The following is a 21,094-nucleotide window of genomic DNA, read 5'->3' on the forward strand; positions in this document are numbered from 1 at the left end:
TTCTTTTAATCCCTCCAGGCTGTGCCATGGTTGAGATAATAAATACCTACTCTTCCTGGGGGTATTATAATGAGGCAATTTTCCACCTCTGCAGAAATACATTAAATATTATTACAGGTATATAGTTTACAACAATGTAGAGTTGCTGTCTGCAAAACTTATTCCCGGTTGAGACTGACCTAATGAAAGATTCTCAAAGATAGAAGCCGTGATATATAAATATGACCAAGTTCTTTCAGAATTACTGGACAAAGGACTATGCAATGTTATTTTTATAAGCTAATTGCATCAAGGTTCTTAAATCTCTGCAGAGCAATGAACTAGGAGTCCAGAGAACTGAATTCTATTTTTAACTTTAAGTAACCTTGGCTAAGTCATTTGGCTTCTCTGAGTCTCAAATAGGAATCGAAAGGGGAAGATCCAAAGCCATAGTAAAAAGGTTTTTATCATAACTGAACCCTAAATAGAATTTTTTTTATGCCCAGGGCAGGAAGCCTGGATTGGCTTTCCATCTGTAGAGAGGTCCTTAAGTAAGAGGAAGGATAGGAATAAGAATAGAGGAGGGATCTTTTATCTCAATGCCCTGAAAGGTCTTTGCTGGGCCAGTTTTCTCACCTGTCCATGGGCCTTTAGCTGTCTGCCTCCAGTAGCTGGGGTTGCTGACCTGGGATAGCAGTGAGCCTGCCACCAAGCTGCAGAGATAGTACAGGGTACTCAGTGAAAAGGGAAGAAGGGAGAAAGCTCTAAATTTAGCCAATATTCCCAATATTTCTCAAACATGAATTAACTCTTTTGTTTTCTTTTTATTTCGATGCCCTATGGGCAAAGACCCAGTGGCCATGTCCTAGCTATTGCTCTAAGATTGATTAGGAGTGGTTTCACAGTCATGAGTCCAGGCTCAGCTGACAAGAATGCCCATGATTTATAAGTGACGTCTGTCCTGGGCACTGCAGGTATGGGGGAGGGTGATAGATGTGCCTCGTATCTCGTCTATTAGATATTCACCATTCCTAGATTAAGGTAGACTTTCCAGAAATATTTGTTGGATAACTGAACAGCCATTACTGTCAGTGGTAAATGTGTTGTACCTATGAGAAAAAAAATGTGGTCCCAAAAGTTGGCTAAGAAGTTTCCAGCTAATTTAGGGCATTGCCCTATATAAGTGAAAAACATTTATATTTCTGTTGATTTCTCAGCATGTGGATCACAGAATATTTGTATTAGAATTACATAATAAGCTTGGTTAAAGTACAGATTCCTGGGCCTCACCCTACTTATTTACAATATCTTTGGAGGGTAAGGCCTAGGAATCTGTATTTTCACAAATGTCCTTAGTAATTGGGGATGGAGGTGTGCATGTGAGGTGAAGTGGGAGAACCATTGCTTTGTAAGACTGGGTAAGAAAAATTACATTTTTTAAATCGGCCATATTTTCATTTACCATATTATAATCTAAACGAGGAATGAGCACCGTTTGAAAAGTGAATTCCAGTAGGGGTTCATAAAATACCAATAGTTTGATTAAATAAATTCTTCAGTGTTAAGTAGGGGTGGGGGTCTACATAAACAAAACTTGAGACCTAGATAAACAAAGCTTAAGGCAAAAAAAGTATTTTAAAAGTCTTATGGTCATAGCTTATTCAACCAAGTAACACTAGGCGAGGTTACAGAAAAACAGGTTTTTTTTGTTTTTGTTTTTTGTTTTTTAATGCATATACCCTTGACATGTGAGTGTGCACATAAATGTGCAAACCACGAAAGGGGAACAGGGTTGCAGACTACTATAAAAATAGCCGAAATGTAGAATCTACTTTAAGCAAGGATCATCTTCTGGGAGATAATTAAACAACACTAAGTTGATATGGGAGGAGGAAGGAAGGAAAAAGATTAAGACAAATATTTAGAAGGCCTTAGAAGAGGTACTCCAACTCAAACAAATTGTCACATGAGAGCAGGACAGTATTGTTGAAAGCACATAGACTTTGGGCCAGGCAACCTGAGTTTGAATGTGACTCTGCCACTTGACTAGTCCTCTGATTGATTACAGATAATGATTGAATTACTTAATTCCTCTAGATCCCCATTTCCTCATTTGTGAATCTGAATAAGGATAGAACTAACTCAAACAGTGGCACAAGTGACTATGAGAGTTAAGAAGGAAGACAAACATAAAGTGCCGGCATGCGATAAGTTCTCAATCAATGACATTTGTGGGAGAGAAGTCAAAGCTAGAATGACTTTCCCTTTTGAAGTATAGCTAATCAATATAGTTATTGCAACGTGGAAACATTTTCTTGTGAGAGCATGTGCAAAGTTCACCAAGGCTCAGTTGCTTATACCTGAGGAACGCCTACTTAACCCTAAACTTACTAATACGCTAACATTATATCAGTGATTATGAGATATCATTAGAGAAGGCACATTCCAAGGTCATCATACATCAATCATCCTAAAAGGTCTTTGATACAGAAATAGCTAAATCCCTAGTGACATATCTTGCAAACACAGTAGTTGGAAACCGTTTCATAAGTTTCTTATCTTCAATGATATTTTAAAATCAAGAAGTCAAAGACTTAAGTACTGTTTGTGGGAGTTCTGGAATCAGAAGCCCAGGCAGGAACAATGCATTGTGGCACTGACAGCCTGGACTTCCTTATTTATTTTACATCATTATTCTGTTCTCTCAAGCATACTTGCATAAATACACAATTATATGTATTTAATGAATTTACTCTTAAACAGCTGTAGAAAATGTGCTTTATTAATAGGGGGGCATCCAATCAGATAAAGCAGTCATATTGCGTGTGTGTGTGTGTGTGTGTGTTGGTTTAAAATTTCATGAGTCAATGGAGGATAAATATGCATAAATGAAAATATATTTAAGAGCTGCCTTTTGAGCCTGTAAAAACTACTTTTCTTTCTGACACAAAAGAAATATCTGCTTTCTTACATTAAAAAATTATTGGGCAAATTGAGTCCATGTTCACAAACATTAACTTCTAAAGCAAAGCAGTTAGAAATAAACTCTATCTAGTCTATTGAGTCTCAAAATTCAGCCCATTATCTGACTGGGGAGCTTTTTAGAATGCAGATTCCTAGGCTCACCTTAGGAGATTGATTCTGTGGGTCTGGAGCAGGGCCTAGAAATCTGCATTTTTAACAACCCAAAGTGACTCTGATCCAAGTGGTCTAAGTATCAGAATTTCAGAAGCTGCATTTTATCCCTTCTAGCCTGAATGGTTCATTCAGGGATAGAACGAGGTTAATAGGTTGCTTGATTAATACAGAATTAGAGCAGAGGAATAGACTTTTCTGAAGGGAATCCTATATGAAACCAAAAGCAGCACCTGTTAAACAACTGGATTAGTCTTTTATAAACAGAGCACTTTATACGTTGGACAGACTCCAAGGATTCTTGCCCGTGTTCCTCCTTTTTAGTCCCTTTTACTGTTCATTAGTACTTCATCCTACAAGTGCAGTTCCTGAAAAGCAGCTCCCAGTGACGTTTAGGGTCACTTGGAGCCCTTTAAGATATCTTCATCCCATCAGGGAGCCATTTACACATATTGCCCTGGAGAAGGCTTCTACTGGCTACTGTATTCTATTCTGTGTGACTTCCTGATAGCGGATACTGGCTACTCTGTATTCAAGTATCTCTTCTTCTAAACTTATATCCCTGTGTCTTTTGTTGTATCTACTCGTTACAGGTCCTTGACTCCATATGAAAGCACTCAGGGGGAAAAATTTGAAAGTATGTTTACATAAGGCAGTATTATTAACATACTTTTTTATTTTCCTCAAGGTCATTGACGTGAAATTTCACAATTGCACGCTTGAATATACAACATAATTATATTATGTAACAACTCTTCTGAAACAGTTTGGATTTCAAATTTCCATTTCATGAGCACCATGAATACCTATTCATACTTGTTGGATCATGAGTCTAGATTAGTGGTTCAGAAACTAAAGTCATTAAGTATTAACTGGGTCTGTCATACAAAATCCAGTAGAGTTCACTTATTAAGCAAGTATCAACTGAGTCTGTCTGGATCTGCATCAACTCAGTACGTTCACTTATTAAGTTAGGATACTATCCATTCAGTATTTCTACAGCAAAAAGCCACAAGATACTTGAAAAATGTTTGAACTGTATAATTCTACTACCGTTGTTCCAGACTGCTGGAATCCCTTAATTTGAAATAAATATTTATTTTTATGGTTCTGTGAGAATGGCAATCCTTTAATACTTTATAGTTTGGATTTCTTGAAATAATTTTTTTTTTTTCTCAACTACATGTGCCATTGATTTCATTAAAAATTGTTCGGTAACAGTCCAGTAATAAAAGTAGCTTCTGTGGTGTTGAGAACCAGGCCTTCTCCTTTGAAATAAAAACAAGTATTTATCCAAAACTAGGCAATAACAGTTAACTTGATTAGGGAGCACTAAATTTATTGTAGAGTCAATCCTACGAAATCAAAAGGGGATAGATTCCTTAGGGACTCTTGCCTGATAAGATTTTTACCCTGTTTGCAAGCTAACAAATTAGCTTGTGGCATTTCATCAATGATGGCAGAAAGAATATATGATATTCTTGGATCAGATATGAAAGAGAGTTTGTTAGTCACAGCAATAGCAGTAGCTGGAGTATCAGCATTTCCCTATGCCTGTTCCCCGAGTCCCAATTCCCACAAGGTAATGCACAGAGATCCAGGGAACCCCTGTACATGCAGCAAGTTGCATTACTGGAAGGGACCCTGAGCTTACCAAACCCGAATCTTTTATACTGGGATGTTTAAGTAGGCCTTGCCTTTGATGCAGCAAGAGACTGTCTCTATCCTTCAAGTTTCTTCACTATCCTTCAAGTTTCTTCACTACACATTTTTGGAAAACTGCTCTGGAACAAGGCAGTCAGAACCTCTATTCACAAGATGTGCAGAAACTTGAAAGACCGGTAGAAACTTGCCCACCAAAAATGCCATGGAAAATACGGTGTTTTCGAACACATTAACTTGAGCCTTTTAGAGATGAGTTTCAGCTAATGCCGTTTCATTTTAGACATTTTTATTGGCTAACAGTTTTCTAGGAAATCACTTTTTCTACCAGAATGGGCACCATTTATTAAGATTACTAATAATACAATATTCATGAAAATATTTTTCTTTATTTTCCTCTTAATATAATGAACCTCTCTCCAGAATACAGCTGAAGAGATGTTTTATATTTTACCCCTTTAAGTGATCTTTTAGTATAGGAATTACGTGGCTGCTGCAGATTTAGGTATTCTAAAAGACAAAATTCAAAACTGAATTCTCTGGGAACATTGAAGCATATCCTGAAGCAGCAATATTTTTGTTTGTATATTTTTAAAAATATCTTGTAATTTGGCTATGTCTGGATGGCTAAGGAAAAGATTTTATTTAACTTTTTCTCGTCTGAATTATCACACAAGTGTTTAAGCATATTTTCCCTTGATTGTATTGTAGAGCTTTTAAGACATAGATATGTTCTGTTTGTTTAACATGCCTGGAAGGACTCAAGAAGGAGAACAAATAAATATGTTCTTACCATTAACTTTGGACTTCTGCCGAATTGACTTTGTCAAGTAAATTTGATATGCTTAACACTGGGAGTGATTATTTACCGTCTTCTGAATCAAGATAAAGAATTCACAGTCAGATTTTTGTTCTTGGAAACAGATTTTCTCTTTTAAAAGATGTGTTTTTGTGGCTGTATATTATGTTTCAGTTATGCAGTGTCTTTCCTGAATTCCCTCTTTGCACCAGTGCCATTGCTATCAGGGTGAAATTGATGGAATGCACTGTTTCCATCTGCTTACACAAGTGAATTGCTACTCTCTATATATCCATTTGAAACATAACTGAAAATGCCAATATACTATGGGGGTCCAATTTTTTAACTATGGAGTCAGGCTTAATTAACAGTAACAAACTCATGTGATTTTTATCTTTCTTGTTTTGTAGAATTAATAGGTCATTGGTTTTCTGTCTTTGTGATAGTTTGCTCAGAATGATGGTTCCCAGTTTCATTTATGTCCCTACAAAGGACATGAACTCATCCTTTTTTATGGCTGTATAGTATTCCATGGTGTATGTTGTCACTCGTAGGTGGGAATTGAACAATGAGAATGCTTGGACACAGGATGGGGAACATCACACACCGGGGCCTGTTGTGGGGTGGGGGAGAGGAAGCGGGGAGGGATAGCATTAGGAGATATACCTAATGTAAATGACAAGTTAATGGGTGCAGCACACCAATATGGCCCATGTATACATATGTAACAAACCTGCACATTGCGCACATGTACCCTAGAACTTAAAGAGTAATACAAAAAATCAGAGATGAAAAAAAGAATTAATAGGTCAATATTTTTAATTTCAGTTGTGAGTATTAAGACTGTTATCGATTGGCATTTGGATTTCTTTATTTTACTAAATATATGTGGCAAATGCTGCTGCCAATACTTAAATATAAACATATTCTCCCTTTTTTGAATCCCCAAAGAGTTTACCACATAGAATTCTTTGAAGAGAATTAGAATGTGGACATATTTTTGGGAGGCCACCCTTCAGCCCACTACACCGATCCTGAGCAACTTTTTAACCTCATACTGTAACACAAGAATGTTTTCATTTTATTAAAATTATTTGCAAATATATTTTCAAATTGTCCTTAATATTTGCCACATTAATGGATGCATCACAATGATCACTTCAGAAATTGTCTATTTAAAATAATATTGCAATAAACATTTTTGTGTATAAAGCTGTTCTTCCATATTTTGAGATTGTTTCCCCCTGAATTTTTAGAAGTGAGTTCAGTGGGCCAGAGGGTTGTACCAACTTACTATCCACCGGTAACGTAAGAAAGCCTGCTTAACAGATCCTTTGTATTTAAAGTTTTTTTGGTAAATCGATAAGTGGAAAAATGGTATATTATTTTAATTTGTATTTCTAAGAGCATTAATAAGATTAGATGTTTTCTCATATATTTTAAATGGAATATTATTCATTTTTAAAATTTTCTGTATCCTCTGACCAATTATCTATTGGCTAATGCTTTTTAAAAATATCTTAATAATCTCGTATGAACTTTAGATTGTAAAAATAGTGACATTTTAAAATTTATGCTGTGAATGTTTTTCTGAGTCGGTGGTTTGCTCTCGAATTTGATAATTTGTGATAATTTGATAATTTGGGGTTTTGACAAATGTAAATATCCCTATTCATTTATGTTGGGATGCTTTATTTTTATTTATTTATGTTTTTTTATTATTATACTTTGAGTTCTAGGGTACATGTGTAATAAAATTGCACAACGTGCAGGTTTATTACATATGTATACATGTGCCATGTTGGTGTGCTACACCCATTAACTCATCATTTACATTAGGTATATCTCCTAATGCTATCCCTACTCCCACCCCCTCCCCACAATAGGCCCTGGTGTGTGATGTTCCCCTTCCTGTGTCCAAGTGATCTCATTTTTCAATTCCTACCTATGAGTGAGAACATGCGGTGTTTGGTTTTCTGTCCTTGCAATAGTTTGCTGAGAATGATGGTTTCCAGCTGCATCCATGTCCTACAAAGGACACAAACTCATCCTTTTTTATGGCTGCATAGTATTCCATGGTGTATATGTGCCACATTTTCTTAATCCAGTCTGTCACTGATGGACATTTGGGTTGATTCCAAGTCTTTGCTATTGTGAATAGTGCTGCAATAAACATACGTGTGCATGTGTCTTTATAGCAGCATGATTTATAATCCTTTGGGTATATCCCCAGTAATGGGATGACTGGGTCAAATGGTATTTCTAGTTCTAGATCCTTGAGGAATCGCCACACTGTTTTCCACAATGGTTGAACTAGTTTACAGTCCCACCAACAGTATAAAAGTGTTCCTATTTCTCCACATCCTCTCCAGCACCTGTTGTTTCCTGATTTTTTAATGATTGCCATTCTAACTGGTGTGAGATGGTATCTCATTGTGGTTTTGATTTGCATTTCTCTGATGGTGAGTGATGATGAGCATTTTTTCATGTGTCTGTTGGGATGCTTTATTGAGGTTTTCCTTTGTATTTCTCCCACTGCCAGAGTAGAAGAATATGAGAAAATCCTCCTATACTTGGAGAGCAAGTCCATTTAATTTTCTCCTAACTTTGTTTGGTAACTCTTTAATCCATCTGTACTTTTATTTTGATATATGAAGAGAAGTGAGATAACTTTTTCCAAACTTTTCCCAGCCTCCTAAGCAATTATCTCAAAATCATCATTATTGAATAATCCATCTCTTTACTGTTGGTTTGTGATGGTTTCTTTATAATTTTTTAAAGCTTCTCGTGTAAACTGAGTTTTATTTGGAGGACATATATTTTATTGAATTTATCTATTTTCGGTCAATATGAGAGACTAAAATTATTGAAATTTTAAGATATGTTTTAATATATAAGCAAATCAGGTCATGAAGTTTTCATTTGTCTCTAAATCAGATAAGACTTTTGTTTAAATAAAATGCTGTCATCCATGTTATAAAAGCAAATTAGCTAGCATATGGATTATCTTGCCAATAATTAATATCAGTCTTTATTGCTATAAATTAGCACTAATATTTTTTAATAACTCACAAAGGAGTACTCTATACATGTCATATTTGTATCTTTCGCTCTCCTGCACCTATCCTGTCTCCAAATTCATTGCTAAATAATACACTATATTTAGAAATATCATGAAAACTTGATTTGACAAAAACTCTTTGAGGGTGCTGATTTCTTTTCTCCCTCAGCCACAGTAATGACCTGATGCTGCTCAACTGATCAGATTCCTGCATTCTGATTTGGTAATTTCGATCAGGGTTTCTCAACCTTGGCACTGTTGATATATGGGGTTAAATAATTCTCTGTTTTATCCTACATGTTGTAGGATGTTTAGTAATATCCCCCACTAGTTTCCAGTAGCACCATCCTCTTTCCCCACTCCCTCCCCACCCCTAGTGTGACAACCAAAAAATGTTCCCAGATATTGCCAAATGTCTCTTGTGGGACAAAACTGCCCCTGCTGAGAATTATTGATTCCGATAAAAGTAGTCAGGCAGCATGTAGCATAATAAATTTAACTTTTATTCATTTATTATTATTATTTATAATCTTAGTAATACAATCAGGGTAGATCTAGAGCCTTCCAAGTAATTGCACCATGATCCACTATCACTGGGCTCAAAAAAAATTAACCCCAGGGCATTCTGCTTTGCCATGTGATTTAAATATGACCATAGTAAGAACAGTGACATTATGATTGCTCAAAGTAAAACATCTCAGAGATCTCTTTTGGCTCACCTATCCCTACTTAACCTATACCGATGATAAATTTGGAAAGTTGTCAATTTGATAACCATATTGGTACATGCAAATGAATTATGCCCTGAATTTTAATCTAATGTTTTTTGATATTGAGAAAATGGCCCAAATTCTAAGACCATCATTCTTTCAATCATCTTGCCTTTGACTTTAGCGTATAACCATGGCTGTCTGAGCCAGTTAGCTCAGAGGGGTTTTACAAGATGATAATGAGGCCGATGTTGCAGTTTCAATTAGCTTCACAGAAGAAAAACCCGGCTTCACAGCAGCAGACTGAACTGCTAACCCCAGCCACCACGCTCAGCCAATGGCCAAAAGAAAGATGAGAACAGAGAATGTTGCCAACTCAGCACTCCCAGGACCATTTAGCCTGGACAAGTAAAGGTCATATCTCTTTGATGATGATGAACCATCCGCATTATATTCCTACACCAATTCACTGCAGAAACACAAAATGAAGAGTACTCTCTAAATCAGAGCTCCTTTTATAGCCAACATAGATCATTGAGGCAAAGACTTTTTTTTCTAAATTTTTTTATGAATTAACAAATAGGATAGCTGCAGTTTTAGAAGGTATTTAAATAACTTTTGTTTTTGAATTTGCAGTATTAACCATACCTTTGAAGTAAGTACATTTTGTCCACTCATGAAATTATTTCCTAACAGTTCACGTAAAGGAATGGGTCAAATGAGCATAAATTTGCCTGCCATTATGTAAATATAATGGCTCATCAGGTAATTTTCTTCACTGAAATGGGAAGACTTGTGTAAGTGTTGAAATGGAGATTGAAATTTACTTGCATTTAATATTTGTTTTTTATTGTCAAAGGGGTATTTACAGGGATCCCTGGGACAAATTTTCCTAATAGTAATTTATGTGTTATACAAAATGTAGCGACCTTGGAAACATGGCTCTCTGCATCTATTTTTTATTCCAAAGATTGTACTCAGTTCTGCTTTTGGAATATTTGCATTGTTCCTGCTGACCTACCTGCATAGGATTCAATGGATACCCATGGAACTAGGCCAATTTGGTTTACAGTCTCAATTTCAAATTAAGACACATTTGCTTCTATTTATCTCTGGTCTTTGAATTTTGATCATACTCATCCAATCACAAGTCACATTTTCCCAGTAGGGAGCTTCTGGAGCTTAATATTATTTATCTAATGATTTTCCTTTCTCATTGCTTTCTAAACTTTTCCTCTGGCTTATCAAGAAATGCATAGGAATTTTACCAACAGTGTTGGTAGTATATTCTGGTGATAAATAGATATTCAGTTTCAGGCTCTTCTATTCAAAATGTATTCATCAAAATGCAATCAACTTTAGTAACCTATGGAGAAAATAGCTTTTAGAAATTGGTATTTACCTCACCTCATCAAAGATCTGCTTAACACATTGAAATAATCTGAGTGAATATCAATAGGTAAACCAGACAGATTGAGCCTTGAATGCGAGAATGTCTGCAGATGTTTCCATGGACTGCTTCTTACCCAATGAATTCAGGAACATGTGGGATCCTGGCTTTCAGGTTTGTTTGTTTGTTTTTTAATTATCTTCTACAGTTGTAGCTGCATGGGTACCACATTTTCCCAACTGCTTCTTTGTTAGCATTGTGTTCAGAATCTCGTGTTTCAAAATGAATGATGTTCTCCTCGTTTTAAAAATCCTAATATTTTTCAAGTGTTTCTGTGTGGCAGGTACTGTGCTAAGCACTTTTATGGATTAGTTCATTTAGTTAATTTAATTTTACAGTGACCCTATGGCATACACTAGCTACTGTAATTCTCCTTGTACAGCTAAGGAAACTGAGGGGTAGAAGTTAGTCAGAGGCCCAGGATAATACTGCTGATACTAACACATGAAAGAGCCAGAACGTGATTTAGTTCTGTATGAATCCAGAGCCCATATTCTTAACTGCTATGCTATATTGCCTCCCAGAAGTCATTATCACAAAGGGCTTGTGTTATTTTTTATTTCCAAGAATAACATAATTTTATTTCTTCATCACACTTAATTAAAAACAAATAAAAATGATACCCAAGTATCTTTCATATCAACCAAACCAGGACTCCTATAGAGTGGAGCCTGTCTGTGCAAATTTAACTTACAGTGAGGCCTTTATCTTTAGTTTTCCTGGGTTTAAGTCTGTAGCCAGGGATTTGTTCATGTTTTGAGTCATCGTATTTCACTCCCTATGACATTTCGGGTACTTAAAACATGTTCAATGATGTTTTGAAGAATGGAATTTCCACCACTTCCTTTAGAAGACTATAAATAAAAAATGATAGAAAGTGTCAAACTGTAATTACATTGAGGGTTTTACTAACCTCGCAAACCACAAGAATGAAATACCAAAAAACATTTTTTCAACTGCCACCATCAAAATCTCATTTGCTGATTCCATTTTTGCAGCATTGATGGAAGTAATCCAGTTAGGCTGACATTTTTATAGAGGATAGTTTAATGTTCAAATAAGCCCTGTGTTATTTCACCATTTTTATTTTTTTATGGAAAGGTTTTTTTTTCTTCTGTAATGATTTGAACTGTGTTATAAAGTAAATGAAAATGTATCTTGTTGATTGGATTATGACTCCAGCAGACACATTTTAGTTGATGTAAAGGTCTTTGCCATAATCACAGTTGATGTTTACAAGTATACACCTCCTTTAATTTTTAATGCTGATTATATTTCTTAAGGCATCTAATCACAGAAAATGTGTCAAAAAGGAAAGCTTGGTCTCAAACATATGCTTGGGTTTCTGTTAGCAGGAAACAAATGTCCAAATGTGATTGCATACCAACTCACACACATGCTCATGCACGTGCTCACACTTGCACTCAAGTATGGATCCAAGTGTGAACCTGGTGACACAGTGGCACTTAGAGCCAAAGACTAAACATATGTCGAAATTTGGTGTGATCACAACAGCAGAATGGTACAATATTGTTTCATTCAGTCTGATGCAGGAAGAGAAGCCAAATGACAGTAAATCATAAAACAAATGTTACTCCCTTCTCAGAGTGTTATGTCTGAATAATTGAGTGAAAAATAAGACCAATTTGTTTCAGTCTGACTTTCTTGCCATTGGTAAATTGATGGATATATTTCTATTCACCTCTAAGAGAAAATAAGCTGACAAATCTCTAATGGTTGAGACATGTTACATAAAACTACTGATATTTAATAGTTTCTGCCCTATAGATCAAAATATATCTATCATTCATCAAAAAAATAGTATTAGCAAATTCAGTTGTTCAGTCTGGCAGAATATTTATTGTATTCATTTTCTCCTTTTAGTATTTATTTCTAGCTGTACTTTTTAAAAGATGGCATACTTTTTTTTAGATGGCATACTTTTTAATCATATGAAAAGGCATAACTTTAAAGATGGACCTCACTCATACAAACAACTTGTTCATGAGTCAAATATTTTCAATATATTTTATCCATGAATTCCCTCATGAATGCTCAAGATAGAGCAGTTGATCATCACTAGCAAATTTCACCAAAGATGAGAATTACAATTATTTCTGTATCCTTTGGTACCTTGGCTAATAGACAAGAGTAACAAGAAAAGCAAATGGTGGCCAAATAATAACTCCTCTAAGAAATCCTCCTATACCATGCTAGAAAGTTACAACAAGACAAAATGGCACATCGATTCACAGAATGAAAATGCCTTTGGGATAATCCAGTTCAATAGTTCTCAGTGACCCAGTAAAAGGGTCTAGATTCACATGAATAGGTTGCCATGAGCAGCAAGGTCTCTTGTATGCAATTTGTTTCTAGTGTTCAAAGTACTGAAATTAGCTAATTATTTCATTCTTTTATAAATTAAAATGGATTTGAAATTATCCTTTTAAAAATGTCACAGTAACTCAACAGAATTTCAAATCATAAAGAAGTGCAACATCAGCTGGTAGGTCTGTGTATTATATACACATCCCCTGGAAATATGCCTGGGAATGAATCGTGCATGAAAATATATGGGTAATATTTCTTACCAGAAAAAAAAATAGTTTGCAATATGTGGATTTAGGCACCTCCCACGGCCTTTCCCAGGATCAGCAGAGATTGCTGAATTCATAAACAGAAAGTTGACATGTACATGGAATCAGCAAAGGGTCGTATTCCTGAGGGACATTTCTCCAGGGCATGGTGGGGCCTGGAGAAATGCCTATGCCATCGCTAGAGGACACATTTTTCATAACCGGAGGCTTCTAGCTCATGAGCTCTGTGTTTTCTTCTTGTGGACGGTGCCCAACACCCACTGCCAAAGTTTGTTTTCTCAGCTCAGTTTATCTAAAGTGGCCATGCCCCAGAAGTTGGGCTTTTCTTTCTTTGAATGTGCTAATATCATGGATTAAGCTCCATAGTTGGTCTTAGTCCAGTGGCTATTCCCATAGACCTAGAAGTGTTAACTTAATAGCTCAATTGCAGGAGATTCTTATTCTTTTACATACTCACTTGTTATTTAGGTGGTTGAGGGGCACTTCACTGTTGCCCCACTTACCAAGAAATTAAAATCTAAATCTGATTCCAATTGTTTTGTTGCTGTTTTCAACTGCATGATTGTGATGTCTCTCTCTATTATTTAGTGGAGTACTCTTATACCAAATCTCACTTTTAACCTTATTTTATGTATCCCACTTTGTTATTTATAATTTGCTTAAGTATATAATCTTAACAGCTCTAAACTATTCTAGGGATAGAAAAACATGTGATCATCTCAATTTCTTTCTTTTTTTTTTTTTTTTTTTAGAGTACAAGACAGACCTAACAAAGATGATACCAAACCCCTATAAATCAAACTCACAAGTTAAAAAAATTCCAAGTAAAATTCTGGCAAATTCAGTCTTGCAGACATTATAAACAATAACAAACCATGACCACAAGAGTGGATTCTTAAAAATGCAAGAAATTTTTACTACTAGAGAAATCTACTGTTACAATAGATGTTATCAATAGGTTAAATGAGAAAATTTCTATCATTTTTATAGGTGACCAAAGTACTTGATTTAATAATATACATTGCTGATAAAAACTCTTAATGCAACAAACATAGGTCAATTAGTTTAAAAAGATTCTGTTTTAAAAGATTAGATATCCACTTAATTATAAAATTCTATATATATTTCAAAGTGAGAAATAAGGAATATAAATTAATGATAATTTTTCTCAAAAGTGTAGCAAATATAATGACAAGGAAAAAGAATTAGGTTATGTGATTAGGGAAGTGTAACAAATCTCTATTTGTCTGTACTGAAAATTTAAAAGAATCAACTGAAAAAAGCTATTAAAACTTTCAAGAGTTTAATATAGTATCTACTTTAAAATCAAAGTGTACTTGTTAGTCATAATCAATTAGAAAATAAACAGAAAAAAACACATATCACAATAGCAACTCTAAAATAGAAAATAACTAGGACTAAATATAAAGAGAAATGTATAAGACCACTTTAAAAATATATATAAAATAATTTGGAATATGACATTTAATAAGAAAATATTCTATGCTAATTGACAGAAATAATCAATATTTTAGAAATATAAATTCTCCCCAAAGTAATCCAACAATTTAATGCAACTGAAATCAAAATTACTAAGGGATTCTTTCAGTAATGTGACAAAATACTTTAAAAATTCATGTGCAAGAAAAAAATAGTAAATGAATTATTAAAGTAATCAATATTCCCAAAACGTTAGAAATAATTATATGAAAAGAAAATATTTTATCAAGTTGCTACATAAAATATAGAGCCTTATACAATGGAAAAAAAAACCTGCAAACAAAATTAAACGGCTACAAATGCAATGGGAAAACATCTACAAGACATATTTTTAAATATATAAAGTAGCATTACAAATATGTAGGAAAGAGACTGGGTTCCTATAGAATCCAATAGACCAAAGGCCCACAAACTTTTTCTGTAAAGGACAAATAGTTAATACTTTTGATTTTGCAGGTGCCACAGTCTATTTTGCTACTACTAAACTCTGTCCTTGTAATTCAAAAGCAGTCGTAGGCAGTGTGTAAACAAACAGTCATGACTGTGTCACAGTAAAACTTTATTTACGAAAATAGGAAGTGGTCCAAATTTGGCCCGCAGCATATAGCATGCCAATGCCTGCAATAGACCTGTGACATGTTCACTACCTATGTTCCAGATACACTTAAAAGCGAGTGGCCGGACGCGGTGGCTCAAGCCTGTAATCCCAGCACTTTGGGAGGCCGAGGCGGGCGGATCACGAGGTCAGGAGATCGAGACTATCCTGGCTAACATGGTGAAACCCCGTCTCTACTAAAAATACAAAAAACTAGCCGGGCGTGGTGGCGGGCGCCTGTAGTCTCAGCTACTTGGGAGGCTGAGGCGGGAGAATGGTGTGAACCCGGGAGGCGGAGCTTGCAGTGAGCCGAGATCACGCCACTGCACTCCAGCCTGGGAGACACAGCGAGACTCCGTCTCAAAAAAAAAAAAAAAAAAAAAAAAAAAAAAAAAAAAGCGAGTATGCTCAACATGAGGCTTGTTGAGAAACAGGATGCTCGACAAATATATGTTGAATGAGCAAGTGAATAAATGACTAAAAAGAAAACCCACAAAAACGGAAACTAAAGTCACCAGTAAACATATAAAATTGTACAAACTCACACAGTGAAAGAGGCAAATTAAAATCATGATGTAACATTTGGTTACTCTTGGATTCACAAGGTTTGCTTGTTTTTTCTTTAATGATCATTCTTAGGTTTGGTTAGGATATAGTCTAATGCATAGTCTCATATGCTGCTGGTAGGCTTTTTTACTCTTTTATTTTAGTTATATACATAAATAAGAAATTAATTTATTAGAAAATAATATAAGGAGATCTGTCTAGCCCTGGATTGGCAGTTCTCAAATTATTTGATCTTACTCTTAAAAATTGTTGAGAACTCCAAAGAAATTGTGTTTATTAATGTTTCTAATATTTCTAATATTTACATTAGAAATTACAATAGAAACATTTAAAATATTTGTTAATTCATTTAAAGTAGTAATAATAAATTCTTCATATGTTACCATAAATAACATTTTTCATTACAATAGTTAAATTTTTGCAAAGGAAAAACAACAAAAACAAAAAATGATTGAAAAGAGCAGCATTGTTTTACAATTTTGCATGTCTGGCCTAATAGAAGTCAGCTGAATTCTCATATCTCTTCTCATTTTGCATTCAATCTACTGTATGCTTTTTTGTTGAAGTATGTGAAGAAAATTAATCTGCAAACAGTATGGCATTGTAAACAGGAAGAGTATTTTATTAGCCTTTTATGATAAGTGTGGAAAATTCTGCTTTGATACTACACCAAAACTCAACAAGTTGTAGACTCTTCAAGGACATCTGCAATATGGAGTTTGAAACCCTATCACTGAACCTTTTGTGCTCTGTTACTCTAAAATCCATTTGTTTATCTTGAACTTTCAATGGATCTTTTACTCATGCATGATTTTGTAATATCATGCATTGATTGAAAAATACTGGTTCACTGAGTTATGCAGATCTTCCAGATGTAGACACATTTTATTATAAAGTATAATATTCAGGATTCTATTTATTACATCTCCACATATCTGAGAAAAGTCTTTAACTATGGGAATCTATCAAGCCCACAATGGTATATATAAATTTTCCAAAATTCTAATTTTCATTTGAAAGCTTGAATTTCATTGTTGGCAACAAATACTGTCAGTTGTTTTTATTGAAGTGACAGACTCTTTATTCACTTTTGAGAAAAAGTGAAACGCCCAAGTCTGAAAATCAAAGTCTGTTTCTCAGTGATTCTTTCAAGAAAAACTAAATTATGTTCTATGAAGAAAGCAGGCAATTCAGCTTACAGTTAATCAATCATACAAGTGTTTTTCCTCAAGACAACCCTCAAACCTCTATCTGCAACAGCAGTGCCATATGTATACTTGCCCTTTTGTCACTTGGAAAATTTGTAAATAGTGCTTAATGGTTGAGATTTAATTAAAATAATTTTTACTGTTTGATCAAGGACATTTTTAAGTGAAACTGGCTTATTTTGTTTTTCCGCAATTGTATGGTGTGAAACATATAATGACTACTTGTTCAGGTGCCACTACCTTGATTCGTGCCACAGGTTTACTCCTTACTGCTTTTACCAACAGTGCAAATGTCAACACAGTTAAAAAGTAATGCCTTAGTAGTATTATGAAAATTATTTTGACCTCACAGACATCCTACAAGAGGCTTAGAGTCCCCCAGAATTTCTCGGACACATTGAGAACTGTGTCCTAGATTTGAGAAATGTTAACATTTTATCTTATTTTCTTCAAAATTGTTTGTTAATAAAATTAATAATATGGATTCAGCTAAAACTCCTACATCTCTTCCCCAGTCTCCTTTTGCAGAGATTAACCATTATGCTGAAGTAAGAGTATTCTTTCTGTACATGATTTTGTACTTCCCCTATGTATATAAAGATCCACAATAGTGTATTTTTATTTTGTTTTGAAAAACTTTTACATAAATGATTCCATTCTGTATGTATGCTTTTACCAAGATTTTTTACTCAATGTTATGACATTCTGTTTTTCAAAGATCTATGTTGTTACGTATAGATCTAGTTCATATATTTGTATTGCTGCATGACAAATGTATGAATTTATTGCTGTGTGATGACTGTATGAATTCCTGGATTAATGGATATTCAGATTGCTTCCAAAGTTTTACTATTTTAAATGTTTCTTTAAATAAGGTCACTCTAGGTTATCTATTGTTCTATCTATATTGTCAAGTTGTCTCCAACATGGCTTTACCAATTCACAGCCTGGTGTGGCTCTAACCTGGTACTTTCCTTCTGGAGATAATTTGGCAATGTGCATCAAATACTTCAAAAAAAAGGCGGAGTTGACATTTCTGGATCAAAATGTGTAAGAGTTGACCATCATGGTCATTTGGCCATCATTATTTATAAAACTGAGAACCTGGATAACAGCTTCTAGATGTTTCATGATAGGTAATTAATTAAATAAATGGTGGTATCTTTTAGTTGATGATGTCGTCATTTATATCCTAATTTTATTTAATTGATACATTTTATATTTTATCAAAATGAATGATAGGAAATTTTAATTTTCTTGTGTTTTTTATTTTCTACTTTTGTTATTGAGGAAATATGTTGTTACCATTAAAAAAGGAAGAAAGAAGGGTTGGTGAATATTTTGAAACCTCATCCCAAATTAAGCGTCAGATCAGACCAAAAAAGTAGAACAGCAGTTCCCAAATTTGAAAGTGCACGGAGGCATTAGAGAGCTGTGACAACCCCTCAAGGTTTTGATTTGGTCAGATTGGAGATCAACGACACCCTGAAATGCATAAACCTCACATATTAAGAAATACTCACTTTGGGAGGCCGAGACGGGCGGATCATGAGGTCAGGAGATCGAGACCATCCTGGCTAACCCGGTGAAACCCCGTCTCTACTAAAAAATACAAAAAACTAGCCGGGCGAGGTGGCGGGCGCCTGTAGTCCCAGCTACTCGGGAGGTTGAGGCAGGAGAATGGCGTAAACCCGGGAGGCAGAGCTTGCAGTGAGCTGAGATCCGGCCACAGCACTCCAGCCTGGGCGACAGAGCAAGACTCCGTCTCAAAAAAAAAAAAAAAAAAAAAAAAAAAAGAGAAATACTAATTTCGAAACAAATTTGATCTGATACGCCCACATTGATGAAACATAAGGAGTCTTATAGTTTTCAATATTCTGCAGGCAAATGAGTCAGTGTCTGGGGAAAAGTTCTAGTGGTGCCTCTCCTGTGTCGGCCAAAGCTGAGGGCAGCAGCCTCCGTAACATCCTGATGGTGGGGTTGCAGGCAGAGCTCTGTTTTCTAGAAACCTGTCCCAGACTTTACTTTCTTCTCCTTGGCTTAATCTGCCTCAGACTTTGCTTTCTTTTCCTTGGCTTTGGCAGCCTGCCCTGTAGCAGACAAGGTAAAGCCTGCAGGTGGTAGCTCAGGTGTTCATCCTCAGTTCCCTCCCAGCTCTCTCGCTTCTCTAACACCTGGGTCACTTCCTCTGTTGAGCAGAGCTTCTCAAATTTGTGCCTCGGAATCTTTGGGTGAGCTTTTTAAAACATATATTTATCCCCCTACCCTATATGTCTGACAAGGGGCCAGAAATCTGCATCTAAAATAAGCTCCCAAGTGATAGGGAAACTGCTGGTCCAGGGACCACACTAAAGTAAAGCAAATCAGACTCACTGTGGAGAGCCAGCCTGGGACGCAAGGGGGTGAGTCATAAAATATTATTCACTGGAATTTAGAAATGCAGTAAGAACACTAAACTTAAAACTATATCCTCATTAGGAGGCTGGGCAGAGTTATTGTTAGCTGTGGAAGCAGTAGCAGTAACAGCATTACTAGTAGTAGTGGTAATCCTTAGAAAGCAATAATAATAAAAGACCTAGTGATAATAGTAAAATTAATAATGAAATAAAATAAATAACTAGGGATTATTTTTCCTCCCATGTTTTGACAAAGCTCTTGAACATGAGATAATCTTTTGAATGCAAAAAAGTCTGTTTAAATGGATATGTTACATTTTCAGTGAAAGCAAGATCTTTAAAAACATGCCAGACCTTATGATCCAGAAAAAGCTGTTTCTTTTCCTCCTGCAGGGTATTATTTATCTTTGGCTAATAGCTTTAGCCCAGCCATTTTTATAGCCTCACATGTTATCAAAAGTGTTTTTATTGCTCAATCTAACTACTCCCTTTCTCAACCTAGTACATTAATCGTGCCTTTAGAGGCCAGGTGTAAACCGAAGTCTATATAAAAGGGATGGACTTTTTTTTAAAGCTCGTTTGTGTTTTCCTTTTTGTGTTAAATTATGAATGTGATAATTGGTGGTTAATGGGATGTAAGTACTGTAGTCTCAGACACTTTAGGTTATTCATGTCTCTGCACCATTTTCATCTGGCCCTCATTTTCCAAACACCAGACCTGTAATTATGCCAAAAATCTATCCGAGCCAGAGAATATTTTGTTTTTTCTTATTACTACTTACAGAGCATGAAGTTGTGGAAAGTGTTGGACTTGCAAAGCTAATTTTAGTCCCCCAGTAAAAGTTCTGAGGGGCAACTCAATAAAGTAAAATTAAAGGTATATGAATCATGGATTTCAGAGTTTACAGAGACATTTAGAAAGCATCTGATCTAGCCATTTGGCTTTAGTATCAACCCCATTTTGCTGGTGAATCAGCCATGGCTTGCAACAATGAAATATATATAGACCTAGGATTCAACCTGGAGATCTGTCTGGCCCTACAGCTGGTAGCACTGTGCCTTGTTCGAAGGGGCTGGACACCTGTCTTTTGCCTTCCTGCAAGGTGTTTTTTTCATTGCATCATGCTATTGCCAATCTACCTTGAACTCTTTTTGAGTGTTTTTCATAAGCTTTTGCCATTTCACTTATGTTTAATTTGTGTGGTATCTTTCAACGACTGTGTCCTTGCAACAGATATTTTGATGTACTAAATTTGTACACATACCTGAGTTGGGAAAGGAGATGCATTTTGCTTTGCATAAAAAAAAATCCAGGTCTCGTGTTTACATTTAAAATATCAGGCCTTGTTTCCACTAAAGTGGTAATCTTTCTAAAAATGTCCCTCACATTGAAGGACATCCAAAAGGCAGTAACTCATTAGAACCTTGGGTTCAG

General features: G+C 35.4%; 1 protein-coding gene across 14 annotated transcripts in view; it reads left to right on the forward strand.

Moving 5' to 3' along the window:
• THRB (thyroid hormone receptor beta) overlaps positions 1-21,094 on the forward strand; it is a 371,482-nt gene that overhangs the window by 75,783 nt on the left and 274,605 nt on the right. Inside the window, exon 1 of one of the 14 annotated variants that reach the window (XM_050779481.1) lies at positions 16,422-19,494. The exons of the other annotated variants lie outside the window; for them this stretch is intronic. The gene's annotated coding sequence lies outside the window, so the exon portion shown is untranslated. Of the gene's footprint in view, positions 1-16,421; positions 19,495-21,094 lie in introns of those variants that run through there. 14 annotated transcript variants of the gene reach the window in all.

The sequence above is a fragment of the Macaca thibetana genome, chromosome 2 (assembly GCF_024542745.1).
Source record: "Macaca thibetana thibetana isolate TM-01 chromosome 2, ASM2454274v1, whole genome shotgun sequence".
Lineage (NCBI taxonomy): Eukaryota > Metazoa > Chordata > Mammalia > Primates > Cercopithecidae > Macaca > Macaca thibetana.